The sequence below is a fragment of the Neltuma alba genome, unplaced genomic scaffold (assembly GCF_004799145.2).
Source record: "Neltuma alba isolate B1F8T4 unplaced genomic scaffold, ASM479914v2 tig00012143_pilon, whole genome shotgun sequence".
Taxonomy (NCBI): domain Eukaryota; kingdom Viridiplantae; phylum Streptophyta; class Magnoliopsida; order Fabales; family Fabaceae; genus Neltuma; species Neltuma alba.
The window spans coordinates 23328-29723 of record NW_021636692.1 but is presented as its reverse complement, the minus strand read 5'-3'; the positions used below and the strand labels follow the sequence as shown (position 1 = coordinate 29723).

Genomic DNA, 6396 nt, shown 5'->3' with positions numbered 1-6396 from the left:
ATATATCAGCAACCAATAACAATCTTCTTTGATTCGATTCACTCTGATTCCTCTCCTCTAAGTTCCTTACAAAACCCATCTCTAAATTTCCTATTCTGAACCTCAAATCACTATCACTGTATCTGGGTATTGTTTCTGCACTGGTATTCCAACGCAAGCACACGCACGCTCTGTGTTTAAAATTCTCTTTTTGACTTGGTAAATCACCAGGAGAAGAAGATGAAGATGTGTTGGATATGACGATATCGAATCTGCTTAGAGAATGACTCGAATGCGTGAGCCGAAAACACTTGCTGGGATGCCGATCAGAGCAAGTATGAGGAGAAAGAGCAGTAATGAAAGGGCGTCATTGTCACCGGCGGTGGCAGCAAGCTGGCAACTCCGATGGTAGTAAGAAAAGGTGAAGGAAGGAGAGGGTAAATAACGGAGCACAATTGAGGGAAATATGAAGCTTCAAGTTCCTTGAGGACAACCTCCATGAACAGCATCTGCAAGCATCCAGTTTTCGGAGAAGAACACATACTTAAAAACAATTATCGGCTTTTTTTTTTTAATGGTTTCCAAAACTAACGGCGGTTTAACATTAAATTTGGGGTTAAATAAAAATTATAACAGGTGGCAGAAGCTTATTAGATACTGGACATAATGGACCTAATTAACTTGACCTAAGTTTTATCCATAAAGAAAATACAGGAACCCAATTTAAAATAAGATTAAGATGAAAATATAAAATTTAGGGGGGAAAACTACGGAAACCTAATAAAAAATCAGGTGATAACCTACAGATTAATTTTCTCCATTAAAAATTGTTTCAAACGCAGCTAATAATGGGGGCAGTTCAGCCGTCGCTTTTGTAGGCAGCCATTTAACCCCTGCTTTCCAACACATTCAAAAAGCACTTAACGCTACAGAGATTTCTCATGTTCCCCTTCTATGCATTTCCTTTAAGCCAGGAAGGCGGCAAGAAAGCTTGTTTCTCTTCCTATACGATACAACAAGCCACGTATTTTAATCTTCGCACTTAGAGGATGCGAGTTCAATGGACAGGGGAGCATCATGTCTCATCTTCGTCCTGCAATTGCCACATGACGTGTTGTTCATTGGTGGGGGAATCTTTTACTTGTACACCGGGGACTAGAACAGGCAACGTGATCGCCGATTGCATTTGCACTTAATATGCTCACAGCACACAGTCATAACAAGCTTCAAATTCTGCCTGCCAATCTTAATTCATACTATGCATTCATTCTTCTATAACAAATCTACATAATTGAGACCACAGATGGACTACTCATAGTTCTCACATAGTGGAGTGCAGAGGGAGTTCCCAGCCCCACGTTAACTTTAGGTAACAGTTAACAATGTTGGCTAAAAATATGCTAATATTATATCAGACTACAAGATAAAGCATATAATATTTTAGCGTGGTTTACATTAAGAAGCTCCGTCAAAATATAACATCACTCAGTCTTTGGATTCTTGAGGTATCATTTGATGCTCTCTAAAAGTCTTAACAATCCCAGAAACAGGATGGGTATCCAATGGACAGCTCACGCTCAAAACAGCATCGTCCTGTCTGGCCTGAAAATCAATATCTGGCAATGGCAGCTGCTTATCCTTGTTGTTCAACAAACCCTTCCTTGCTTCCAACACCTTGATCTTCATCTGCAGATCAGTGATGTAGGTAATGGCATCACCGAGCAGAGATGCCTTGTCCATTTTGGATATGTTAGGAACAACAGGTCTTAAGGCATAAAACCTCTGGTTAAGTTTCTCCCGTCTCTGTCTCTCTGCTTCAACATGATTTAGGGTTCCTCTCTACCATTGGCAGGCTTCCGCCCTCTTTTTCTGGGCTTCCGTTCATCTGGATGATGTGACAAGTCTTCATTACCAAGGTCCAGACAGGAAACCCTTGCTTGAGCATTGAAATTCCCACCAATCATTTGATTCAGTTGTGGGAACAATTTTGCTTCACTACTATCGGTGATGCTTCCATTGGAAGAATTTCCAAAAACATGGTTAGTCCCCAGTGCTTGTACCTCACCAGAGTCTGAAGTGAAACCAGAATCATCTTCCACCTTGGGGGAGAAACTGATAGTTATGGGCTGAGATTTTGCATCCCCAAGGCTCAGCTCACGCCCAAAAATCTTGGGATACACCTTTGCCTGTCCAGAATTAGGTTCTCCGAAGGCTGTTCTGACCATCTCCAAAATATTAAAATCTTCAGGCATCACTTCCTTTGAACCAAGTTCAACAACCCCAGACTTCAGAGGTATAAAAGCAACTGTTTGAAAGCCAGCCAAGTTTGCCAAAAACGATCTTGATTCATGTTGGTTTAAACAGTGAGAAAAGTCCCAAGCCCAAATTGGTTTACCATCCTAAGTACAAATATGCGGAAGGCACATATATACCTACAGTTAGTTCGACCAAGACTAGGCCCCACTTAGGACGATATATAGATATTCCAGAATAAAAACTTGCTTGAGAAAAGTAAATTTTACGCACCGGAAAAAGTAACACTCCAAAAAAGTGAAGCAACTACAGCATTACATACAAGAGCTGACACCCGGGTTTCAAAAAAAGAAAATTAAAGGGAGAAGACATAGAAGAAGAAGTGGAAGAGGAGGCGGTCAAAAGGTGGTATATCACATGCTGTCAATTCTCCAAGTCGCAACACGCGCAGTGTTGTCCAAGCGATTATATTGTGGCATTCAAAATTCATGACTTATTCAGTTTACAAAATATTTCTAAACTTACTCATCAAATAAATATAAATCATCTAATCCTTTGCCATAGCTTTTTAAAACGCCGGGAGATTATTGAAAGACATTTTTAGTCCTTGATTTGAAATTCAGCTTTTGATGGTAAGCCCCGTGTGTGTGGCCTTCATGTCGTGGGCTTTACTGCATATTAATTAAAGTTAAACATACTCCTCTAGTCTTTAATATAAGACCCATTTAACTAATTTGATTAGATTAAAGAAGTCAGGTAAGTTAGTTAATTATAAGAAAAGTGACACATTTTTTCTAAAGCACCATAATCATCTTTCTTAATACCTTCCCTCTTCTAATTAATTATAGTTGAGGGAGCATCCATAGGGAGAATTTAGAGAAAATTGATAAATATGAGAAATGGGTTTTATATTTAGGATTAAAACCAACTCAAGAATTGGATTCTATATTAAAGACAAGAGGAGTAATATATATAGTGTACGTTTCCATGCACCACTGACCTCGCTCGCGTAAAGGGGTTAGGGGACAAATTTAAAGTGTCATGCGTATCAATCTAAATTATTAAAGGAATAAATTAAAGTCAAGTTAATTAGGTCCATTATGTCCAGGTATCCAATCAACTTTTGCCACCTGTATTAGTCTTTATTTAACCCTAAATCTATTGTTAAACCACTGTCAAGTCCTTTCTTCTTCTCTCCCATTTTCGTTCAATGACCCAGTCTCGGCTTCTTCATCTTCGTCATCTTCACTACGCCTCAATATATCAGCAACCAATAACAATCTTCTTTGATTCGATTCACTCTTATTCCTCTCCTCCAAATTCCCCACAAAACCGATCTCTGAATTTCCTGATCTGGTCACTCTCTATCTGGGTATCGTTCAACGCAAGCACGCTCACACTCTGTGATTGTAATTCTCTTTTTGACTTGGTAAATTACCAGGAGAGAAGAAGGCGGAATCACTGTATCTCGATATGATGATATCGGATCTGCATAAACGACTCGAATGTGATTAGACGAAATCACTTGCTGGGATGCCGACGAGAGCAACCATGTGGAGAAGGAGCAGTAATGAAAGGGAGTCATTGTCACCGGCGGTGGCAGCAAGCTGGCAACTCGGATGGCAGTAAGAGAAGGTGAAGGAAGGAGAGGGTAGATAACGGAGCACAGCTGAGGGAAATATAAAGCTCCAGATTCCTTGAGGACAACCTCTACGAACAGCATCTGCAAGCATCCTCGGAGAAGAACACATATTTAAAAACAATCATCAGTTTTTTGAAAAAAAAAAAGAATAAATTACTTTCCATACAGTAAATTTGGGGTTAAATAAAAATTAACACAGGTGGCAGAAGCTTATTAGATACTGGATATAAATTGACCTAATTAAGTTAACCTAAGTTTATCAATTATTAAATTAGGAGTCGTATTTCTAAATTGAGAACAAACATAAATAATTTTTTCACCGAAAAATAAACAACTGTATTCTATGCATACGTTGGGGCTTTATGTAATTTAACGGGCTCAAGACAGGCGGTCTCAATCACTCATTGGATATTACGTGGCCACTTTGCCTGATGGCACGTAATCGGGTTGCGTCACGCGTTTTCACGTACTACTTTTCTTTTTTTAAGTGGGTCTCTCTCCGCCGGCTCCTCTTTTCTTGCCGGGCCCCTCGTGAAAATTAATTTTTCAGACCGGTTTTATGTTTTCCAACTGCTAATATATCATATATGTATGCCCAGAAAGTTCTAATAAATTAATACCCTCATAAAGTATTTTATTCATACATCATCTGTTTAGTGTTGTCTTAATATTTTTATTTGTGAAATATCATGTTGAAAGACAACGAACAAAATTTCATAATCATCAGTGTATCACCCAAAGAATTATGTCACAGTGACATGAGATCACTCCTGATAAGGGCCCCCAGAAGACTATGTAGTACAATATACTCCTCCGGTTCTAAATGTAAGACCCTTATACACACTAGTATAAGGGTTTTATATTTAGAACCGGAGGAATATATATATATAACGTTCGGCAAAAGTGCACAGTACACTGTCGTATGTATGGCCAGTCTCTTGTCAATTACGAGTTCATTAATAACAATGTTGAATATAACGACGCTGCAGTCACTGCATTTATCATTCTCTGTTGCTGTAATCTGATATAATTTACGATGGCCAAAAAAAAAAATCTGGTATAAGTTACCGCGCATTTCTTGATCTTTCTTCACTACAGTTGTCATCCTCTTGGCTTAAAGATCGATATTTCAGTTTAAATTTTAATTCGATCACTTCGTACTGCCACTGTGTGCCAATTGACTATTTGATGGATACGAGCATACGGCGTGGTAGTAAAGATATAAGATTACGAGAACACAAATCGTAGGGCTGAGCATAAGCTTAAGCTTGAAGAGACGATCTCGTCACTGCCACAGAAAGCCAGCCCCCGATATCTTTGACACTGAATGAAGCTGCTTACGTCACTGTTTGTTTCCAATTATCCCTACGTGTTTTTTTTTTTCCTGAGAGGAATATGCTGTGGATAGTAGCGAACAAGTTTATTTAAACGGCGCAAACAACTTATATTTCAGCTCTTATATATGAACTCCCCCCCCCCTCTCTCTCTCTGTGTTTTTTCCCTCTACTGTTATTGTGTGGTTATAAATATACATGTATGTGCGTCTGTGGGATCAGCATTATACTACAATTGGAGTCAATAAGAGATATATTTGTAAGACAACAAACGGAAACAATAAAGGATCTTGTGCAGGGAAAACTAAGGTTGCATGGATGACGTAATCTGCTGTGTTGGCCGTATGGATCGATTTGGTTTAGGTGTGAATTGGGTCGGGGCTTGGAGGCTTAGTGCCTCGTGGTAAGGATGGCAACAGAATGCCATGTTGTCTGGACCAGAACTCACCAGGGAACACCCTCGCTGCTGCTCCCAATTCAGGAGAAGCAACCAACACGATGAACATTATTACCACTACTGTCAACACCATCTTCCTGTAACTCAGGGCCATGTCTGGAGCTTTTGAATAAAGATTTGGTAGCAGCAAGGTTGATGATGAGGCCGGTTTGAGAGCTTTCAGATATATTTGTGTTATGTGGAGAATGTTATGAGGTTTGAGATTGATGTGAATGACTCAGAAGAGATCGATCAAAGCTGAGATATATATAGTGAGAGAGTTGCGCGCGATTGTACTGTGTGCATGTCTTGACCGGTACCTTCAATGCCTTTTAAGAAAGAATATCGTCTGGCTTGACTGACCAATGGGATTTGAACTTGAATATATAATGTTTGAATTTTCAAAACGAGCAAATTACATGTTGAAAGGATCAACCACACCACCCTTGGGCGCCAAGCGCCATTCCGAGTGAAGTTATTGATTTATACGTTTATTATATCCATATTAATTGAATTCTTCACATCTGGGTCATAACCTGTAGCTATAATTACGAATATAAAACAAAACTATAAATATATATTGCTATATATTTGATATTTCCCGGTGTCCAGTTCAACAAGTTTGTGGACCACGCACGCATACCTGCTAGTTAATTCAACGAAGACGAAGCCACTCAAGACTTTAATTTAAAAAGAACAAAGACACAATAGAAATCTAGACCTTCCGTTTTACCATTAAAAAAATAAGGACA

The 6396-nt window shown here is 39.1% G+C and overlaps 1 pseudogene; it reads right to left on the bottom strand.

Moving 5' to 3' along the window:
* Positions 1-1464: 1464 nt before the first annotated feature.
* On the bottom strand, positions 1465-5759 carry LOC114723483 (transcription factor bHLH3-like; annotated as a pseudogene).
* Positions 5760-6396: the final 637 nt, after the last annotated feature.